Source organism: Crocodylus siamensis, chromosome 4 (genome assembly GCF_052110815.1).
Source record: "Crocodylus siamensis isolate JL-2025a chromosome 4, ASM5211081v1, whole genome shotgun sequence".
In the NCBI taxonomy this organism is placed as follows: domain Eukaryota; kingdom Metazoa; phylum Chordata; order Crocodylia; family Crocodylidae; genus Crocodylus; species Crocodylus siamensis.
In genome coordinates, this window is record NC_143398.1 from 218,506,925 (window position 1) to 218,529,242 (window position 22,318).

General features: G+C 43.9%; 1 long non-coding RNA gene across 1 annotated transcript in view; it reads right to left on the minus strand.

Moving 5' to 3' along the window:
* LOC149867581 (uncharacterized) overlaps window positions 1–16,042 on the minus strand; it is a 94,679-nt gene extending 78,637 nt beyond the window's left edge. The window contains exons 1-2 of the long non-coding RNA XR_016441639.1: window positions 15,444–16,042; window positions 12,005–12,189 (exon numbers count right to left, since the gene is read on the minus strand). This is a non-coding gene — a long non-coding RNA (uncharacterized LOC149867581). The remainder of the gene's footprint in view (window positions 1–12,004; window positions 12,190–15,443) is intronic.
* Window positions 16,043–22,318: the final 6,276 nt, after the last annotated feature.

Below are 22,318 nucleotides of genomic sequence, written 5' to 3' on the forward strand. Positions count from 1 at the left end.
CAAGTTCATCTTCCATGTAAAGAACCTTTGTAATTGTCCCAGAGATCTTATTGGAATGTTCAGGCAAAACAAAGATTATATTGATAAATATATATTATATTATATGTTAGTATTATGTACATATCAATTATATATTACTTTATTAAATAGCACTATATAATAATATTTGATAAAATAAATAGTATATTATTGGGTGGGGTTTTTTTATTATTTATATATGTGCATATATATTTTACAAATCATCTTTGTGTATATGTATCAAGAGAAGAGGCATCCACAAACCAGTTACACATTTGTGTGTGAAAAGCATTAAAAAATATATTAAAACCTCAATTCTCTTTCCCAAGAATCACATTTTATGGTATTTTATTAATACCAGTCCTGGTGATCGGTTGTAGATTCAACTGCACTTATTAAAGTTGCATTCAATATTTCAGTGTACATGAATTGTCTACAGTTAGTATGGTGCTTTTTGTGATATTATTCTCAGTTTACGTTTTGCCTTGAGCATATTTCTTGTCATATATCCATGTGAGTGAGCTCTAACACATACAGTACCAGATGCTGTAAATGTCATGATACCAAGACATTCAACATGGAGTAAATTTACTGTTCCCATTATAATTACTTAATTTTGTTAGTGCAAAGGTAAGATATAAATATAACCTTTAAAGACACATATCCATAGCAAAGCTACATTGTTCTATCAGGTTGGTTACCTACTGAAGAAAGCAGATGTTAATATTAAGGAAACACAAGACTATTCCCCAAAATGTCAAGAGCCTAGGTGGTTTTCTTCTACTGCCATTTATCAAAGTCAAGAGGAGCCCATTTCTGCAGTTAATAAGTGCATCTACACAAGCAATTAATGTGAAGCAGTAAACTCTGAAGCAGTTGGAGCTGGATGTAGCATCTGCACATACACCCAGGACAGCAGAAATTTGAGCCAGGATGGAGCAGGCCCAGGCTGGCAGGGGACATAAAGGGTCAGACCCAGGTTGTGGGTGGCAGTTTTAGGCAGTTGAGGGAGCACGAGGGTGCAGAACCTGCAGAGCTGTGTGGCTCAGCAGTAGGCAGGAGTCTGACCAATTCAAGATCACCAACTACACATGGTTTCACCACAGTTAATTACTCTGCTGTAAGGTAGCACTGTCCTTGAAAGTACCATCTCATGGCAGAGTTAATTAGTTTACTTCACCCCAGTACCAGTACACATGTAGACAGAGATGCTTTACTGTGGAGATAATTAGTCTACTCTGATTAGTCTACTCTTTGATTAATCTACTCAGTGGGCACATCTGCACATGCAATTAATGCACCTGAATAAACTTTGGCACATATCGTTCCAGAGTTTATAGCTACTGGATGCAGTGTTTACATGTGTGCCTGGGACAACAGCATGCTGAACCAGGGCAGCATAGCCCTGGATGGCAGGGGATCACGGAGTCACCCACCAGCCTGGAGCTGCTCCAACCCAGCTCAATGTGCCTCACAGGGGCTGGTTTAGGCAAGAGGGTGCTACAGTGTGGGGCCCTGGTCACCAGCTACATCTGTGTTGTCGCAGAGTAAATAACTCTGCTGTCAGATAGTAGTTGTGTCAGGCAGTACTATCCTATGGCAGAGTTAATTAGCTTACTCTGGCCTAACAGCACCACCCAGGTAGACAATGATACATTACTGTGGAGCTAATCAGTCAACTCCACAGTAAAGTGCACATTTAAATGACTCCAGTGAGTACAGGGTGCAGGATGTGGCCCCACGTTTGGTCAAATGGTCAGGTTCTGTTACTAGAAGTCTCTCTGCTATATTAGTAAAAAATACTACAAGCCAGGATGTAAATGATCTGACAAAAACTATTGCAGTACCTGCTCATATTACATCTGTTTCTAACCACATCTAATACTGCTTGGTTTTATAAAGTAACATTCATTAAAATGGTAAATAACAATCAGTCAGGGAGGTCTTCCTTAGGCCCTAGACATGTTCTCTTTGTAGTGCTACAAAGTCTGTAGCTTTTCAGCTGAAACACAACAGAGTTGCCACAAAGGCAGGCTGTCCATCCAGGGGCCAATAGGAAGCTGCTCCTCAGCTTCCCGCACCCACAAAGCTACTCCATGAGCTACTCCGGCTTACAGATAGGCTTGCCCAATCAGCTGTTACCATCATGGTAAGAGTTGATGGGGCTGCCTGCAACTCCTGAAAAGGCAATGGCTGCTTGGGTGGTCTCTGCTGCACAAACAGCCCTTGCTGAGGCCAGCTGGACCAGTTAAAGCACTGGCACCAGTTTAACAGTCCTAGTGCTTTTGTTGGACTAGTGCTGCAACAACCCCTTGGGTGGGGAGAGGGAAAGTGCAGGGGAACAGACCAGTGTGGGATGTGAGGGACTCCACATGGCACTAGATGTAACAGTATAGGTGTTACATGTGGCTTTACAAAACTCCCTGCTACAAAAAACTTCCTCTTGAAAGAGGAACTTTTTTGTGATGGTCCCAGCATTTTTGTTGTTGTTACAATCAGGCTAAATGAGTATATGGCCTTTTTATGCTCTAAAAGGGCATACATAAAGCTAAAAGTGCATGAGACCTTATCTTTTTATTTACCCAATAAGACCTTTCTTACAGCTATGAGAGAACTGTATTTGCTTATTTTCAAATACTATAAAAAAGTTCATCAGCTGTTTTCAGCTGTTGAGGAGAGACAAAGGACAAATTTCAGCATTGGTGTAAACTGGCATGGCTATTGTTTCAGTAGAATATGGGAAGTTCAGAACATTTGAGGGCCTTGTTCTAGGGAAATGTAAGTTTATTATGTCTGCAAAGCCTTAGGCTGCCTATACACATGGTCAGGTGTGGAAGAGAGGAGGAGCGCTTAATTAGAGCAGTTCACGGAGAGCTGCTCTAATTAAAACACCACAGCATCGCATGTATTAAGTCCCTGTGCATTTAAAAATGGCCACAGAACACTTTAACTAAGCCTAATTTGATGAGTTTAATTACAGTGCCCCAGCAGCCATTTTTAAACCCATGGGGGTTTATACACATGGGGCATCTATACACGTGTGTTGGGGAGGGGGAAGGGTACTTTAATTAGAGTGGTTCTGAAAGCTACTCTAATTAAAGCACCCACATCACGTCTATTCAGTGTCCCATGCTTCAAAATGGTGGCAGGGGTGTGTTAACTAAAGGTTGTTCAACGAGGTTTAATTAAAGCACCCTCACCGCCATTTTGAAATGTGGAGGTGCTGAATACATGCAACATGAAGGCTGCTGGAGAATGCTAATTAGCAGACCTGCAGCAGATTTAATTAATCAAATTTGCCCCTACACATGCTAATAATTATGTGTCAGAGCAGAGGTCCGTCACACGTATAGGTGCCCATGATGCTGTGGCGATGCTAGAGCATTTTAATTAGAATGCGGAGAAGACTGGATTAATTAGAATATATTGGAGCAAGGTATAGGCACCCATATACCTTTACAGTGCTTTATAAATTATTTTTTAAATAGACATACATTGGGTTTTTTCACATCTCCTTGTTTCATATTTTATCCTGATGTAAGACGATTAAGTGGGTGGTTTTTTAGTTGTTTAATTTTAATGGCTTAAAGACTAAAACAATTCATTAGCAGCCTCTTCTATCTGAGGTTCATAATCAGAGGGGAGTTAAGTGACAATTCAGGACGTTGAATAAGCCTATCACAATGTCGAGGAGTGCTTATTGCACTTTTTCCATGAGCTGACAGTTCCAGTAATAACACTGACACCTCTCTTGGGTAGGGCATCATTTGAGGTACAGGGTGGAATTGCTCAGACCATAATTTATATATTCCTAGAAACCTTAGACGTGACAAATTCCATCAAGCAAGTTGCAATGAAATTCCTCCTCTAGCCCTCAGGCTTTAATCAAATAGTTTCCAGTCTCTGGTAGATTAAAACCAGGCTCCTGTGCCTCAATAGGGTAAGCTGTGCAAGACATTTAGATGAGAAAATATGAGTTTTGAGGAAAGGATAAAGTGGCAGAGTGGACAAGATGGTATCTTCCAGTGGAGACGTGCTGGAGAATATGGATGTTAGGCACAAGAGCATCAAAAAATGTTGAGGTTTTTTTATAGCATCAATAAAGGAAAACAACAGTAGCAAGCCTCTCAGAAATAGCAAACGTTCCTCCCATAGGAAAGGAAAACAGAAGGAAATTAAAAGCATTATTAAGTGGCAGCAGAGTGCATGTCTATTTTTAAATATTTTGTCCAAAACATGAATTTTATGTTTATCTGTACATGATTGTTGTGCAACTGTTGCTAATGCAGATATGCCTGAAAAGCCTTTAAACTAACTAGCTTGGGCACTATTAGCTGTGTAGCCTTGGCAGCAAAGCCTCATGCCCTGCCACTGTGGCCACTGCCGAGGCCCAGGCTACATGTAGCAGCCCCAGGTGGCTGCCAGCAGTGAGGGGCCCAAGTCACTCCCAGCCAGGTCCAGCCTCTGTTCTGTCCCACCCAACCCAGACATCAGGGCTCCTGGGAGCCATGGGGTTGGGGGAGGTATATGTGTGCATGCACATGCAGGGTTTGGGGGAGAGGGTGTCTGTGCTGAGTGCAGGTGTGTGTGCGCGCATGAACACACACAGGCAATGGGTGTTTGTGCATGTGTGCGCGTGCATGCACACATGTGTGATCGGAAGGGGAGGGCGGGGGGGAATGCATGGACACTGTCACTCCCCTTCCTGGATTCCCTTACCTTATCCTGGATTCCCTTAACAATGGTCATGCTAGGCTGAAAGAAGTTTAGTTAATGCCCACCAAGAAGCTGGGTTAATACTTAGGCTGTCAGACCACACTGAGCTGTAACACTCAAGCTAGTTTAGCTAAAACTGCAATATTGTGTTCATACCATGAGAGACCATTTGAAATCATTTCATTGGTACTGAGATATCCCTCATAAATATACAATATCCAATATCCAAAAGGAATCCTTAGTTAAGTTATAAACTATATGTATATCCATCACTGAAGTACATTCAGTTAAGGTGGAAGTCACCTAGCCACCATCATTCAGGAGAGTAAAGAAAAGGGCAATTCGTGGCTAACAATATGATTCAAGTCTTAGCTTTTCTAAAAGTGCCAGGGAATTTGGGGTAACATCCAAGAAGACCTCAGTGAGGAATACTGTTGCAGGTAGTACAACTGAAAGTTTTTAATTGGTGAACATTTCAAAAAAGAATTTTCAAAAACCTAAGAGAAACAACAACTGAAAGGGGAAATAATTGCTGTGTGTCTCATTTTCTTCTCTGATTTTTAATGTTTTATCAGTATAAGATCTTACTACAGAAGTGTCAAATACCATGAAATTTAAAGGATTAATTATTTCCCTTTTAATCTTTGTACTCTAGCATCTGACAAATCATCTTGATTGATGACTGATTCTCAGTAATGACTTCCCAAAGACTAGGTAAATCCACTGACATCATATTTATTTTATTTGATACCACTGTTCAGAATCGTTACTAATGGCTTAGGATAAAACACTAAACTTAAATAGTCCAGAATTTGGAAGAGCCCATATATGGATCAGTATTTTGAGAGTTCAAATTTCAGAATAGCTCAAATCCATAGTTTTTCTTCAGCTTAGAATAGGAACAGAATATCATGTGGTGTAAATTGTCCAAGCTCCCCTGAAACTGAGCAATCGCAATTATATCAGCTGAGACTCCACTCAGCTAGCTCAGATCCAGGGATTTGGTTCCAGCCCATTTCATATCAGAAGTCATTTACTTTGTTAGATTCATCTATATGTTATAAAAAATAATGTGTGAAAATAGTTACGATCAGGATATGTGAAAATAACTGTAATAGCAGGCTGTCACTAAAGGATTCTAAAGTCGCAAGTCTATATTTAGACCTGAAGAGCAACTGAATATTAATATATCCAATATTCATAGGGATCAGAGCATGGATGATGTGTGTGGAGCATGGATGGTTTCATGATGATTTTAAAATATAAATGCTAAAAGGAAGGGCTGATACTAAAATTTAGGTTAGTACACTTTGCGGAAAGACCTGTTTTTTTAGCCTTCCTGCACAAAACTCTTTAGCTGAAATGAGAGCCTTACAGGCAGTGAGGCTGCAAGATCTCCTTTGTCTGGCATGCTGTAAAAAGCCATTCTCTGTAAATCATCTCAAAAGAAAATAATAACTGAAAATGCTGTGACGTTTGGTTCATAGAAAACTTCAGCCCATAGAAAAATACTGGCCAGTATATTAAAAAAAATCTAAAACAAATAGCACCATATATTGAAAAGTTAATATTGATATGTAGCTTCTGTGGGACTCAAATTGCTTTTTGGAGACAAATAAGCAGCATTCCTTTCCAATTTTAGAGATGGTAAATCCAAAGAAAGGTCAAATGACCTACCTATGATAACACAGCGATTCAATGCTAGAGTTGGGAATAGAGCTAAGTCCCAGTCAGCATAGAGAGAATAGATCTATTGAACCCCATGATACCATGGTTGTTACTATAAAACTCATGATATATTTTTAAAAAGGATAGTTTCAAATTCCATGGACATTCGGAAAGTTGATATTAAGGATATCGGTCAAGAAGTCATGTGTTTTTCAAACACTGTATTGAATTCATGGTGATCTGCCAGATAAGGTTTACAACCAGAGTTTATTTTTCAACCAGCTCTAAGCCTGTGGAGGTGAGGAGAATCAGTTATTTAAAGAAATACTGCCATCTTTTTTTTCCCCAACCCTTTCTCTTAGGGCCTGCCAAAGGCCAAGATAATTCCCAATATAATAGGAAAGCCTTAGGATTGTTCAAGTTATACTTAGCCCCCATGAACCCCAAGCAATTATTTTATGCTTTGGTTATCTGTCAGCTGTCAGAGGTGTCTTGGCAATTTCCTCTTTTGCCAAGATAGGCTGTACAGCAGCGTTCCCATGCTTTTGATACTTCAAACACACTTTCTCGTGGATTAAAATTAGTGGGAGGAGGGGGTGCGGGTGCATGCACGCAACCTTTTTCCAAAACATATAACACAATTCCTTCTCCTGTCAGAGGAGATACTAATCAGTGCCAAGATGTAGTTAAAAAATTACACCAAATATATCTTTCTTTAAGCAAGGAATTCACATCTATGCCAGTGGTTCTTGATTTTACTAGCCTCAGGGCACTCCCCTGTAACTTCTAAAACAGCATCCCAGGTGAAAATCATTGAGATGGATCTAAATTCAGAAGAGACATGGAGGAAGGCTTTAAGACTAAAAGGTTGAGAATCACCAAAATAGCTGGTTCCACTTAGGCTGGCTGGGGCAGCAGGGACAGGACCTCACCCTGCTGTGCCCTACATTTTCCACTGTCTACCCTGTCCTAACACTTGCTCTGTACACCTCAAGCCCCTGTGGCTGCAGCTGTTCCTGCAGGGTTTCACATGCCAGTGCCCATGCCTGCAGGCCCTCCTGCCAGTCCTGGGAGGAATGGAGGGGATGACCTGGGCTACAAAGCACAGCTCTGTATGTCTGCCCACACCCTCGCAGTGGAGCACACTGCTAGGACCATGCCAGTGGGGAAAGGCAGCGAGCACAGGGGCTGCCTCGTGGCAGAGGAGGGCAGGAAAAGATGGCAGCAGTCCCCAGAATAGCAGCCACTGGTGCCACTGGAGTAGCAGGCACAGGCCCAGAGCATTTCCCTCCTCACAAAGGGGACTCTTAAAGCATAATTCCATTGCTCTTGTGGCAAACTAGTGTACCATGACACACCCTTTGGGCATCACTGTCCTACACACTGTGGATAGGACAGGATGTGGTGTAGAAGTTACTGTGAGGACTCTATACTACTTGAGGAATCTATTTCCTTAAAGGAATTTTCTAACAGTCAGTTGCATTGGTATTGTATTGCCAAAGCAGCTCAAAGTAGCTTTAACAGGACTGAGAATCTAACCCAAAGCAGAGATAAAAGGCATGAGAGACGTAAGTTTGTATTAGGGTGCCCAGAGTCATACTGAGTGGTCTTAATGTCCTGTCAGGGAACACAAGAAGGAGAGTGTTTTGAGAATACAGGTACCCCAAACATGAAGGGATATTTTTAAGCATCAGCTGACATGTTACCATTTACTGACAAACATTCGATTGAACTTGACTTGACCCACTACAGACAGTACTGGCAATTATCAATATCTAACTACTAACCTCATGAATAGATTCATTCTCACTTTCTAAGCTTTGTCTTATCTTTCAAGTTTCCCCTCCCTAACCTTTTTTCCCCTCCTGCCATTGTTCATCACAGGGTAACATTTAAAGTATCAGAAACACAAAACCAAATTCAGTGTTTTTTACTAACTTAGATAAAACCTAAATTCAGATGACTATCTAAATCCCTTTTTGGGGGCCATGACAGGGAGCCGTCCTGAGGCTGACCTCTCCATTGGCCTACACACCTGTCTTGGGCAGTCCACCTGCCTCTCTCTCCTGCCATGCCTTGTTAGTAAATAATTAAGTTGCTTATTAGGTGGGAGGCTGCCCTTCATGTGCCAAGCTACACTGGGCAGTATATACACGCTCCAACCTTCTCTACACATCCCATGCCTCACAAATTGTCAACTCTATACAACCCTGGCATTGAGCCCTCTGCCTCCTGTCTCTCTGCAACCTGCAGGCACTAAGTTATCTAGTGAGTGGCTTTCTGTGCCTTTTCTTCGGCTGCCTGACTCTGTGCCTCTCTCCTGGTCTCCTGGTTCTGCACCTCCTTAGTTGTGTCCCTCTGGTGCTATGGGTGTTGTGCCCCTCTGGCTTCAACTCTCTGATGCTATGGGCTCACCGCAACTCTGTACATGTGTCCATCTGGCTACACCCCTCTGGCACTTTGGGCTCACTGCACCCTTGTGGCTACACCCCTCTGGCACTATGCCTGCTGTGCCTGACACTGGGATCTACCAAATCATATGCCCTCTCACTAGTGAGGCCTCCAAACCTCCCCTTCTAGCCTCATCCTGATTTGCCAGGGCAAACATGAACATAAACACAAGCCCCTAGGCTATAACTTAAATACTAACAATAACAACCATGCTATGCCCCTTTAAGGGAACAAATTTCTACTCAGAGTAACATGCCCCTAGTCTAGGTACCTGGGAGACTCCCTGTAGTGATGTAGTACCTAGATAGCAGAGCAGGTGGTACTGGGAGAGCTAGGCAGGCAGCCCCAGGTCTCAAGTAGCTACAGCAGGCAGGAGCTCCTTCCCTGCCAGTTGCCAGAGAGAGTACATGTCTGCCAGCTACAGCCTGGGTTTATACATCCCAGAACCCTGCCTCCTGCCGGTCAGATGATGTCAGCAGGTGTGGCCAATTACTCCTGTAGGCTGTTACCCTGGCAACCTGCAGCTGGGGAGCTCTACTTAGCCTGCTGAGCTCCTGAGCCAGGCTTCTTCAGCCTTAAGGAGCAGGCACATTTTAGTGCTCTGCTACAGAGGTGTAAGCTGGGTGGTACTCCAAGAGGTACCCCCTCTCCAACTGAAGAGGTCAGAGCAGGTGCACAAGCACTGTGGGAAGTGTAGGGACTCTCCTCCCCCTATAGAGCAGAGCCAGATCACTAATGGGGACTTAACCATATGCCTTTTAATCAGAGAACAGCATTGGGAACATAACAGGCATAAACCAGGGGATATAGGGGACACTACAATGCCCTGAGGGGGCAGAATTCAACAAAGGTTAGACATTTACAATCATAGACATATTCATCCAGTTGACAAAAGTCAGGGTTAACAAAATATAAAACACAAACAACACAAACAAGCAATACTGGTTGGTGAAATATAAAAGGCACAAAATACAAAATGTCAAATAACAAGGAATATAGGGCCCAGGTACCTGGAGGGGAAGAAAGGGGGAAAAACACAATGACCCCTTTCCACTGCAACAAAGACTTCTCCCTGTTACTTCACTCACCCCAACTGGGACTTGAATTTGGATCTCCCACATAGTAGGCAGAAACTCTACCACACAGCCACCAGGGCTGGTGTGATACCAAGCTGCTAGGGGTCTTGACCTTCCAGGAACCCCTGCCTCACATTGAGCTGCCTTACCTCTTATTGGAGGAGCTGGAAGCAGAGCTGGGAACCTCTCAGGTCACTGCTCAGATCCTTGCTGGAGCTGAGGACTTCTCTTGCTGGCCACAGCCTCCTGTAAGCAATCCTGGAGCCCTGCGGGGAGCCTCTCTTGCCAGCCGCACGCCGCGCCGCTGAGGGTCCCACTGCTGCCTGCAGGTCCCGCTCCTTCAGGTGCTTCTGGGGCAACTGCTCCCACCCCGCTGGCCCAGCTCTTTGAAGCTCCTTCCTTGTGGTCCTTCGCTGGTCTCCCTTGAGTCAGCTGCACTGCCTCTTTTATCCTCTTCCAGGTAACCCAAGGGGCCAATTAGGGGACATGGAGGGCAAGTCTCTGGGGCCTGATTGGTGAGGAAAGGGAATCCCAAGTCCTCCAAACGTCTTTGGCCCTTTCAAAACCCCTGGGCTAGGTCACTGCCAGCTAGCCCGTCACAGAGGCATTACATATTTCTTAACTTTGGGGAAAACTGTTTAGTTAAGCTGCAGGCTTGTTTAAAGTGGTTTTAGTGTCATGTAGATATTTTACAAAGGAGTATAAAATTCAGCAGAATTTAGTTTGCATATAAAGACAAAACCAGTTAGATTTCATCTCCATTTTTCTGAACTATGATCCTAACACAGAAACTCAGAATATATTAATAAAGCTTTTTTGCTTCCTTTCAATGTTTCATAGATTTCATAGACATTAGGGCTGGAAGGGACCTCGGGAGATCATCGAGTCCAGCCCCCCTGCCCAAAGGGCAAGAAGTCAGCTGGGGTCATAGGATCCCAGCAAGATAAGCATCCAATTTACTCTTGAAGGTGTTCAATGTAGGTGCTTGAACCACCTCCGATGGCAAACTGTTCCAGACCTTGGAGGCTTGGACAGTAAAGAAATTCTTCCTTATGTCCAGCCTGAAACGGTCTTGTAGTAGTTTATGACTGTTCGACCTCATCATCCCTTGGGGCGCTCTGGTGAACAAACGTTCCCCCAGATCCCGGTGGTCACCCCTGATAAACTTATATGTGGCCATCAGATCACTCCTGAGCCTGCGCTTTTCCAGGCTAAAGAGCCCTGTGGCTCTCAGACTGTCGTCATAAGGTCTGTGTTCCTGACCTCTGATCATGTGCGTGGCTCTCCTCTGGACTCTCTCAAGCTTCTCCACATCCTTTTTGAATTGTGAAGCCCAAAACTGGATGCAGTACTCCAGCTGCGGCCTCACCAAGGCCAAGTACAAGGGGAGAATGACGTCCCAGGATTTGCTTGAGAAGCATCTATGGATGCAAGCCAGCGTTTTGGTCACTTTACTAGCCGCAGCATCACATTGAAGGCTCATGTTCATCTTGTGGTCAATGATGACCCCCAAGTCTCTTTCTTCTGTAGTGCTAGCCAGTGTATAAGGATGCTGCAGGGTTTTTTTTCCAGGGTGGAAAACCTTGCATTTTTCGGTGTTAAACACCATCAGATTCTTGCCCGCCCATTTGCTGAGCCTGTCCGGGTCAGCCTGGATCACCACATTGGCCTTCTTCCAGTTGTTAGAGTAATTTTCATACCTTGTTTTTTGTTTCATATTGATGTTTGTGACAGTTGAACAGCAAGACAATTTCAACTGTGGGCACTTAAGTTAACTCACTCATTTAAGATAAATTGTCTTCTGGTGACAAGCATATTCAAAATATTCTTTTTAGGTGTAAAATAAATGAAATAAGTCACAGACATAAATGATTTACACAACTGAATAAAAAGAAGAGAATAAGACTAAATAAGGAATAGTTATAATCTGATCCAAATTACAAGTACTATTCTTTTTCTAAAATATGGATATTCCTATATAATTTTACATAGCTTGTTCAGCCATAACATTTTGCACAATTTTTTTAAATTACTGAAGAAAGCAAGCAAAAAACCTTTACTCTCTTTACACTTACTTCAGTAGTTATGGAAATAGCTACTTATTCTGCATCCTCCATCCTGCAGTCCTCCAAAGGGATTAACAACCTTTGGCTCACGGGCCATACTGAGTCCTTGGAAAGGTTGGATCTGGTCCAGGGCAGCAAGCACAAAGAATCTGGTAGCACACCACTGTCAGCTCACTGTAGATTCTCCTTGAGCACTGAGAGACAAAAAGGTTGTTCTGTGAGACTGTGAGTGTACATTCACTATTAGGGGCACATTTCTCACAGAAAAATCAATCCATCTTTGAACTCAGTATCCTCATGTTCAAGGGAAATCTACCGAGCACCTTTAAAAGGTGAATTTGGGAATAAAAATGCATATACTGGCTGGACACTAAGAACCAGGGACTAATCACTGATATTGTATTTATGGCTTATTATAGTTTCATAGTTAGTAGGGTCGGAAGGGACCTGAGAAGATCATCAAGTCTGACCCCCTGCCATGGCAGGAAAGAGTACCGGGGTCAAACGACCCCAGCAAAGTGATTGTCAAGCATTGTCTTAAAGACCCCCCAGGGTAGGAGCCAGCACCACTTCACTTGGAAGTTGGTTTCAGATCCTAGCCGCCCTGACTGAAATAGCGCCTCCTGAATATCTAGTCTGAATCTACCCCCTGCCAGCTTGTGACTGCTATTTCTAGTCACTCCTGGTAGTGCTCAGGGAAACAGGGACTCCCCCAATGCCTGCTGGTCCCCTCTGACTAGTTTGTAACAGGCCACTAGATCCCCCCTCAGCCTTCTCTTGTGGAGGCTGAACAGGTTCAGGTCCCTTACCCTGTCCTCATAGGGCCTGCCCTGCTGCCCCTTGATCATGCAAGTGGCCCTCCTCTGGACCCTCTCCATGTTGTCCACATCCCTCCTGAAGTGTGGTGCCCAGAACTGGATGTAATACTCCAGCTGCAGCCTGACCAGTGCTGCATAGAGGGGGAGCATCACCTCTTTGGACCTGCTCGAGATGCATCTGTGGATGCACAACAAGGTATAGTAGGCCTTCCTGACTGCATCCCCACACTGCCGGCCCATGTTCATCTTGGAGTCAATGATGACTCCAAGATCCTTTTCTGCCTCTGCACTGATAAGAAGGGAGTTCCCCAGCCTGTAGGTATGGTGCTGGTTGTTCCTACCCAGGTGCAGCACCTTGCACTTGTTGGTGTTAAATCCCATCCTATTCTCATCCGCCCACCCCTGTAACCTGTCTAGGTTTGATTGTAGCCTATTCCTTCCTTCTAACATGCCCACATCCCCCCACATCTTAGTGTCATCAGCAAATTTGAACAGGAAGCTTTTTACCCCCTCATCTAAGTCACTGATGAAGATGTTGAGCAGTGTGGGCCCGAGGACCGAGCCCTGCAGAACCCCACTGCCCACATCCCTCCAGGTTGAAAATGACCCATCCACCACCACTCTCTGGGTGTGGCCCTCCAGCCAGTTGGCAACCCATTTGACTGTGTAGGTGTCGACGCCACAGTCCCCCAGTTTCTTAATGAGAACGACGTGAGAGACAGTGTCAAAGGCCTTCCGAAAGTCCAGAAAGACTATGTCCACTGCTACCCCTGCATCTAAGGATTTTGTGACCTGGTCATAGAAGGCCACTGGGTTGGTCTGACAGGATCTGCCTCTAATGAACCTGTGTTGGTTGCCCCTAAGCATAATCTCTCCTGCTGGCCCCTCATGGACATGTGCCAGAATAATTCTCTCAAAAAGCTTACCCAGGATTGAGGTAAGACTAACTGGCCTCTAGTTCCCCTGGTCCTCCTTCCTCCCTTTTTTGAAGATGGGAACCACATTGGCCCTCTTCCAGTCCTCTGGCACCACACCAGAGCACCACGAGTACTCGTAAAGCTGTGTCAGAAGTCCCGCAATGACCTCAGCTAATTCCCTCAGCACTCTGGGGTGGAGATCATCCGGATCAGCTGATTTAAATACATCCAGTCCCTCCAGAAGTTCCTTGACTAGATCCTCCCTGACCCTTGGTCTAGGTGTGCCTCCCTTGGGGCCCGAAGGAGGCCCAGTGGGGGGGCTGATCCGGTCCCTGCTCAGGAAAATGGAGGCAAAGAAGTTGTTAAACAGGTTAGCTTTGTCATCTGGTGTGACAACCAAATTTTCTAGCGTGTCTTGCAGGGGCCCCACGTTACCCGGTACCTTCTTTTTGCCCCCTATGTATTTAAAAAAGGACTTCTTGTTGTCCTTGATCCAGGAAGTTAGTCCCAATTCCATCTCCACCTTGGCCTTCCTGACTGCCCCCCTGCGTCCCCGAGCAATCGCAATATAGTCCTCCCTGGTGATAGCCCCTCCCTTCCATTGGGTGTACGCCTCCCTTTTAGCTAGAAAACATTCCTGGATGCTTTTGGTGAGCCACAAGGGCTTTTGTGCCCTCCTGCTCCTTTGATCCATGTTGGGATTACCTCCCTTTGGGCTTGGAGGATCGTCTCCTTAAGGAGCGACCACTCTTCTTGGATACCTGGCTCCCTTCCCCTCTGGGACCTCAGTGCTTCCCCAACTATTCTCCTTAGCTCATTGAGGTCCACCCTCCTGAAATCTAGGGCTGCTGCCTTGCTGCAGGCCTTTGCCACCTTGTGCTGGATGGTGAATTCCAGCAGACGATGATCACTGTTGCCCGCAGCCCCCTCACCAGGTCGTCACCCGTGGCCACCCGAGGCTGTGCACCTCCTGGGTTAGACAGAGGTTCTGCATTTGGGCTAGGAACCTACGTGAGCAGTCAGACCTGGCCGACTACTCTTCCTAGCAGATGTCTGGAAAGGTCAGGTCACCCATGATGACCATGTCCTTTGACCTAACTACCTCCGTGAGCTGACTTGAGAATTCCTGGTCTAGCTCTTCCCCTTGGTTGGGTGGTCTGTAGTAGACCCCCACCATTAAGTCTCGTTCCCCTCATCTGCCTTGTATTCTAACCCAGAGCACTTCTGTGTGCCCCTCATCTGACTCTGTGCTACCTGGTGAGTATGTGTATTCCTCCTTAATGTAGAGCGCCACACCCCCGCCTTTCCTCCCTGTCCTGTCCCTCCTGTACAGCCTATAGCCCTTGATATTCGCTACCCAGTCATGCGTTGGGTCGCACCATGTTTCAGTGAGCCCCACTGTCTGGGTTGGTGTCAGCTAGCAGCAGGGCAAGTTCGTCCTGCTTGTTTCCCATACTGTGAGCATTTGTGTAGAGGCATTTGAGGCCTCCTGTGGGTGTTTGCACTGGGCCCCTAATCACAGCATTGCCCTGGCCCCTGCTGCTTACCTGTGTATATGTTCTGCTCATTGGTCTAGGTTGGGCTGTACTTGTGAGTGCTGCTTGGTTTAGCAGTCCAAGGCTTCCTCCTCCCTCATCTTCCCCTTCCCCCAACAAGCCTAGTTTAAAGCCCGCCAGAGGAGATCCATCAACCTAGAAGAGAACACACGCTTACCTTTAGGAGAAAGGTGGAGCCCATCCCATCCAAGCATCTCTCATCATGATGTGTCGGTCATTGTCAAGGAAGCCAAAGCCCACCTCCAGACACCATTCCCAAAGCCGCCAGTTGGTCTCTGCAATGCACGTCTCATGCCATCTTCCACATCTGCTCACTGGTAGAACAGAAGAGAATACCACCTGTGCACCTATCTCCTTCAGCACACCCCCCAGAGGGTGGTAGTTTGCCATCAGGTGATCAGGGCTTCTCCTGGCTACATCATTAGTACCCACATGGATTAGGACCATGGACTAGTAATCGGAGGGCTGGATCACAGCCTGGATCATCCCCATCATGTCATGAATCTTTGCTCCAGGTAGGCAGTAGATCTCATGTGTTGAGGGGTCCTGGTGACAGATGGGGCCCTCTGTACCTCTCAGGATGGAGTCGCCTATGATGATCACTCGACGCTTTCTCCTCCAGGACTGCTTAGCTCCTTTGGCTTGTTCAGAGCGTGGATAATTTGGATAATTTATCCAAGTCCTGAATTCTTTCCATACAAGGAAGGTGAGACTGACCCTCCCCTCTTCTGATGGACCTTGATCTCCCAGTAATCATCTTTTTTTCTGCTAATCGTAGATCTGCTACTCCTGAGAATTTATCTCAGCCCCTGCCCTATGTTGTGCTTCACTTGCTGTGCCTTCCTTCCTGTAATCAGAGATTTGATGAAGAATGTCTTATTAAAAAGCTTGTCTAACTTTATCACAACTACGTAGTTAGTCCAATAAAAGATATCAGCCTAAGAAATTCTTACCTTTCACATATTTTCTGGACCATCACAGCTTCTGGACCATCCCTCTTATACTACTAGTAGGAATCAGGACATTTAGGCATGTCTACAGAGCTGCTTCCTGAACCAGGGTATGCCACTGAAAAAATAAGCCCTGACTAATTGCTTCTGCTAAGGTGTGCCTGAAATAGGTAATTAGGCATTCATATCTCTCCACCTCTTCCTCAAGTCACCCCAACCTGCAGCAGAGTTAGGGGAGAAGAGGAAAGAAAAAAGGGGAAGCCCATTATCACTAAGTAATTTAAACTCTGGACCTCATTTACTAGCATCTTGCACTTTAGTTAGTCAATCACATCTGTGTAAAGTGTGTGCAGGGCACCATCATTCCGCTTTGATTTCACTCTCACTTTCTAATTTGATCATCTCCCTGTTAAACTTGTGCAAACCTGACTGAAGGTATATTTAAATATACCCTGGAATGTGTATTTGATTCTTATCTCCTATTAGTTGTGGGGAAGCAGTTTTGGGCAGCATCAGCAGAAGAAATACGTGCAAGAAAAGGGAGGTGATAGTGCCTCTCTGCTTGGCACTGGTTAGGCTTCATCTGGAGTACTGTGTGCAGTTCTGGGCTCCACATTTTTAAAAGGGCATGGAGACATTCAAGAGGGTCCAGGGGCTTGCAAGAATGATCAAGGGCTTGGAAATCAAGCCATACAAGGAGAGGCTGAAGGAAATAGGCCTATTCAGTGTGTGGAAAAGACACTTAAGAGGGGACATGATAGCAGTCTTCAAATACCTGAAGGGCTGCCATAAAGAAGAGGGAAAGCACCTTTTTTCTTTTGCTGCAGAAAGGAGAACATGAACCAATGCCTTGAAGTTGCAGCAACGTAAATTTATATTGGATATCTGGAAAAAACTTCTTCTGTTAGAAGAAGCTGTTAGAATAATGAAGCAATAGAATAGACTGCCCAGGAAAGTTTTGGACTTTCTGTCACTGGAAGTGTTCAAGAGGTTGGACAGGCACTGGTTGGGGATGATCTAGGTGTAGCTATGCCTATTTTGTACTATGGATATTTCCTATACTTCCAGGTTTTGCTGGTTGCTCTCCCTCCCACTCCCCTCTCACCTTTTCTGCCATGTGTCAGGGTGGTTTTAAGTCTTCCCAGAGGCACTGGGTGTTGGCTAAAGCCAAGACTGGGGGACTTCAACTGGGGTGTGCCAATTCCTCTGATAGGAGCAAAGCTGGAGGTTCTAGGCTACAGGGTCTTGCCCCTCCACTCAGAATCAGACCAAATGCCATATTTGGAGGCAGGAAAGAATTTTACCCTATGGTCAGAGTGAGATGGACTATTAGACCCTGACTCCATGTGATGCCCAATAACTAGGGAGACAACAGATAGATGCCATCACGCATGACCTGCACACATTGCTTGTCAACAGCTTTATTCAAAATGGAGACAGCTTTGGGTGTGCTTTAACAAACCAGGGAACAGCCCTGAACATTATTTCTTTCCATATTTATACACCTTAGTTTATGCTTATTAACATTTACCCCACCTTTGTCTCTCCTTTGTGCCATCCTTAGTCCTTCTCATCTTAAGCTCCGCCTCTGTTTATTGTTTACTTCATTAGCATGGAATTGTCTATGAATTTCACTTATTACATGTCTTTTGCTATAAGCACATGCTCATAGCAAAAGACCCCTGATTCTTTGGGCGGACTTCAACCAAAGCCAGGAAGCTTCTGGAGGCTTCTTTACCAATCACCACTCACCTTTCTGCATATGTTTATTTCAGTTTCTGTTACCAGTTATATATTGTCTATCACATTCAAGTCTGTATTTTTCAGTCCCATACTGTACCATCTCCACATTCTTAAGACGCCTATATCTTATCTTGTTACTGGTTCATACCAGCCTTCATTTAACTATCACTCTACCTCATTCACAGTACACAGACTTACACAGACTTACACAGACTCACTTGCTGCTTTTTTCAGAAAATGGTTGACACAGTTAGGATGGCTACTTAGCATAAGCAAATGGCTGGCTTAACATAAGCATTCATAAGCAAAATCTGCTTTATCTCCTAATGATAGCCAGTGGTTTGCATCTTGTTTCTTTTACGTAATGAGCTATATAGCTTACAACACTACTATATTGTTAGGAAAATGCTTTCCTAAGCATCTTGCAATGTTACTTTTAACACTGCAAACCTAATGCTCCCCAAGATCCAAATACTGTCACCCTAACATGGACCATGTGTTTTTTTACTTCCTCTGTAGCAGGGGCCATGGCCCCTCTATCTGAGACCTCTTGAGTGTTTATTGACAACATTTTAGAAAAGCAGCACATTGCCTCCTGTGATTCTCCTGCTTTACCTAGGTAGGTTAGGGTGTTAGGTCTACATTCTTGCTAGTCTTATGTAGAGTTTGGATTTATGGTTGTATGGATGGTTTGGATAGGAATGATCTTGCCTCAGGCAGGGGATTGGACTAGATGATCTCTGGAGGTTCTTTCCAGCCCCAGTTCTCTATGATACTCCATGGCACACCTTCCCTCCTTTACTAGTTTTAAAATAAGTAAAGACATATTTATGCCTACTTTCCATAACTGCTGGCAAAGGAATATAATACTATATTCTCCACTCAGTGAGTCATGTGATTGCTTCATTTTTATATACTGTTAAACCAGATAATAATAAATTTTACCAATATAGGTGTAATACGCAAGACTGATAGCCTGAAAGAAATCACATAAGCTTTCTTAGGAAGTTTCAACACAGAAACAGAGGCTTGCTGGCACTGATGTATAACTTCAGTGTTCCCTGTGCATTTAAACTCATGCATGTGAGAAAGTTATAATTCTTGACAGTTCTGTCTCAAAGTGTTAAAGTCTCATTTGATGCACACTTCTGGTTACCACTGATTTCACTGGCATTTATTTATGTCATAATTTGGAAGGCATAATTTGTCTCAAATGATTTATTATATACTAGCTCTTTAAAAAGTTCAAAGTAATTTTTAATGTACCAATAAGCATACAAACCACAGACCTAAAATGTGCTGAAACTTTTTCCATTTAGGTATCTAGCAATGTAAGCAATATAAGACCCTTTATATATGCATATTGGAACAGATTAGTGCCACTAAGTGCAAACAAAAATGTTAGATTATAGTGTTTTCAGGATATAAATGATTGAATAAGCACAATGAATACTTAGATAATTCCATGTCAGATAAACAGTCTCAATCTATTTTTCCACAGGCAAATATTACTAGAACCAGTCATTCAACAAGGGATGGCCAGGAGTATTTTTCATGAAGCATTACTAAAGTTTCCAATAACCTAGTTTTTGAGAACCTTGCAAAAAGAATATAATACACTAATTTTCAGACTTTCACTAGCAAACTCTATTCAAAGAGACGTAGCAAAAAGACTAAAACTGTCAAACTAGTTGTACTTTTTCTTTAAGATAAAAATATATTGATTAACCAAAAAGTACTAAGAAAACTTATTTATCTAAGGAGGGAGCTTATTACACTGCAATGGGAATTAAATACTTCTTGTTACCCATCTGCTTTTTTTTTTTTTTTTTTTTGCAAGGTGTAAACAAGCCACTGCTCCATGTACAACACTGTTGGGGAACACTTTATACTCTCTACAGCAATCCTGTGCCTGCCCACCAAGCTTTGCAAAGCACAAGGAGGACGATGAAAGCTTTCATTTAACACTACAGGAACTGATGAAAGAAAATTCCATTAGGATATAATTTGCATTTAGAGACAAGTTCGTCATGGAACAAAGAGCAGTTTCTTTATGCAATTAAAGCTATTTTTTGTGTTGAATAGGAATTGGTTAGTTATTGCTTTTATAGTGCTTATGAGTGTACTGTCCAATACCAAGGCAGCAGATTGTTCTGTGTTCTATTGCTACAGTGCACAAGACAGACCCTCACAGTGTAGAAATATTAATGTTGTCCTGCTGTTTCTTTTCTTCCACTCCAGGAGGTAAAAGCGGAAAAATGGAGAAAGGAAAGATATAACTGAAGAGAAAAATCCCCTCTCTCCTTCTGTGAGGACCACAAGATGTATGTAAAACACAATTACAAACATATACTTAGTAAACTTCCTACATAGCTCTGCCAGTTGGACTCCAATCTAACCTGTAGTAACATACCTAAGGTACAGTAGACCTGATCTTTTGAATAGAGACCCAATCATGTTAGTTGTGCTAAATTATGTGGTATCTTAACAATGTAGCCATCATCCAACTAAGGACAGCTGAGGCTATAAATTTTATTTCAATTGTAACTGAAAACAGATTTAAAAAATAATCCTTTAAAAAGATTAATTCTTTCTTTTCAAATGGACAGAGAATATTCAGAGATAAATTTAAAAAGTCCTGTAGTTAATAGTTTTACTGTCTTGCCAATTATTTTTTCTGTTGTTGCTAAGGTAGATTCTGGTCTTACAGTAACATATTTATAGCAGACATGTGCAGAGAGCTTATAAGAGTGGCAGAAAAAAATAAAAATATAAATCAATACCATTCCATTTCTTGGTTTCTCTTTTGGTCAATGTGAATAGCCATTTCTTCCATTGATATAATGTAGAAAAAACATGGTAATTCCCCATTCTGTGTTTGGATTAACTAAGAAACAACTCTGATTTTCTCTGGAACTCCTATTCCAGCACTGCTTCTCTCTCACAACCTGGCTTTTCTGTTCAGAGTCATTTCCATCTTCCAAAGAGTCAGGTATGGCAAAAAGGCACCTGCCTGATTAAACTATAGTTTCATAGTTTATAGTTTCTAGGGTCGGAAGGGACCTGAGCAGATCATCTAGTCCGACCCCCTGCCGTGGCAGGAAAGAATACTGGGGTCAAATGACCCCAGCAAGATGTTCATCTAACCTCCTCTTAAAAACCCCCAGGGTAGGAGCCTGCACCACTTCTCTTGGAAGTTGGTTCCAGACCCTAGCTGCCCTGACCGTGAAGTAGCACCTCCTGATATCTAACCTAAACCTACCCTCTGCCAGCTTGTGACCATTATTCCTGGTCACTCCTGGAGGTGCTCGGGGGAACAGTGACTCCCCCTATGCCTGCTGATCCCCCCGACTAGTTTATAACAGGCCACAAGATCCCCCCTGCATGGTGGTTCATGTAGGCCTACCCCAATTAGCTTCATATTAGCTAATTCAACTATGGACAACAAAGTAGTACTACAAAAGTGCAGAGCTTAGCATGGCTGCAAAGCCCACAGGAGATACTATGTAAATACTTGGACAGTTAGCCTGCTCCAAACCTAGTGCTGCTATGATAATGTTAGGAACTAGAGCATAGGTAGTCTTGCCTAGTGATCAGTCACCTGAAACACGGGTGAAGTCCAGGCCAAGTTCCCAAGGAGCTGAGGGTCTGGAGGGGTCCAACATCAGAGCTGGAATTATGAGTGTTAGTCGGTCAGATATGCCAAGAGTCAAGCTGGGATCAGGAGCCAAAGCCATAATCAGAATCAGGACACAAAGCCAGAACTAGGAACCAGGCCAGAAACATAATAAGTCAGAAGCCAAACTGGAACCAGGAACCAAAGCCAGCCTCAGCCTTATTTGTTATACAAGTGATCAATAAGCTCGGCCCACTCAGAAACTACATGCCTTCCCTATTTCTGGAGAAGGAGCACTAAGTGCATAACAAGTGATTTTGTGGGATAAAAAAAATGTGAAAACAGGGATGGCAAAGGTTAATAACAAGTGCTCCAATGTTGGGCCCCAAGCAGAGCACACTGGTCTGAGTCCACTAACACTTGAAAAAGCCCAAGGAGCCAGTGGACACCACCCAAGTGAAACTCTGCTTGGAGGTGAGAAAGCCCCACAGTCATCAGGGGTCCCTCTGGCTGATTACTTCTCCCTGGTCAGGTAGACAGCTAACTTAGATTGAGCAAGGAGGAGGTTCACCAAGAGGCCCCAGAACTTGGTGGGACCACAGATGGAGAGTGCATAAATGAAAAGGTGCAGGGAGTAGTGCAGCCAGAACCTCAGCAAGAGGTTTGTGAAGAAACTATGAAGGGACTGCACCCTGGTACACTCAAAGGCAAGGGAGGCACTTA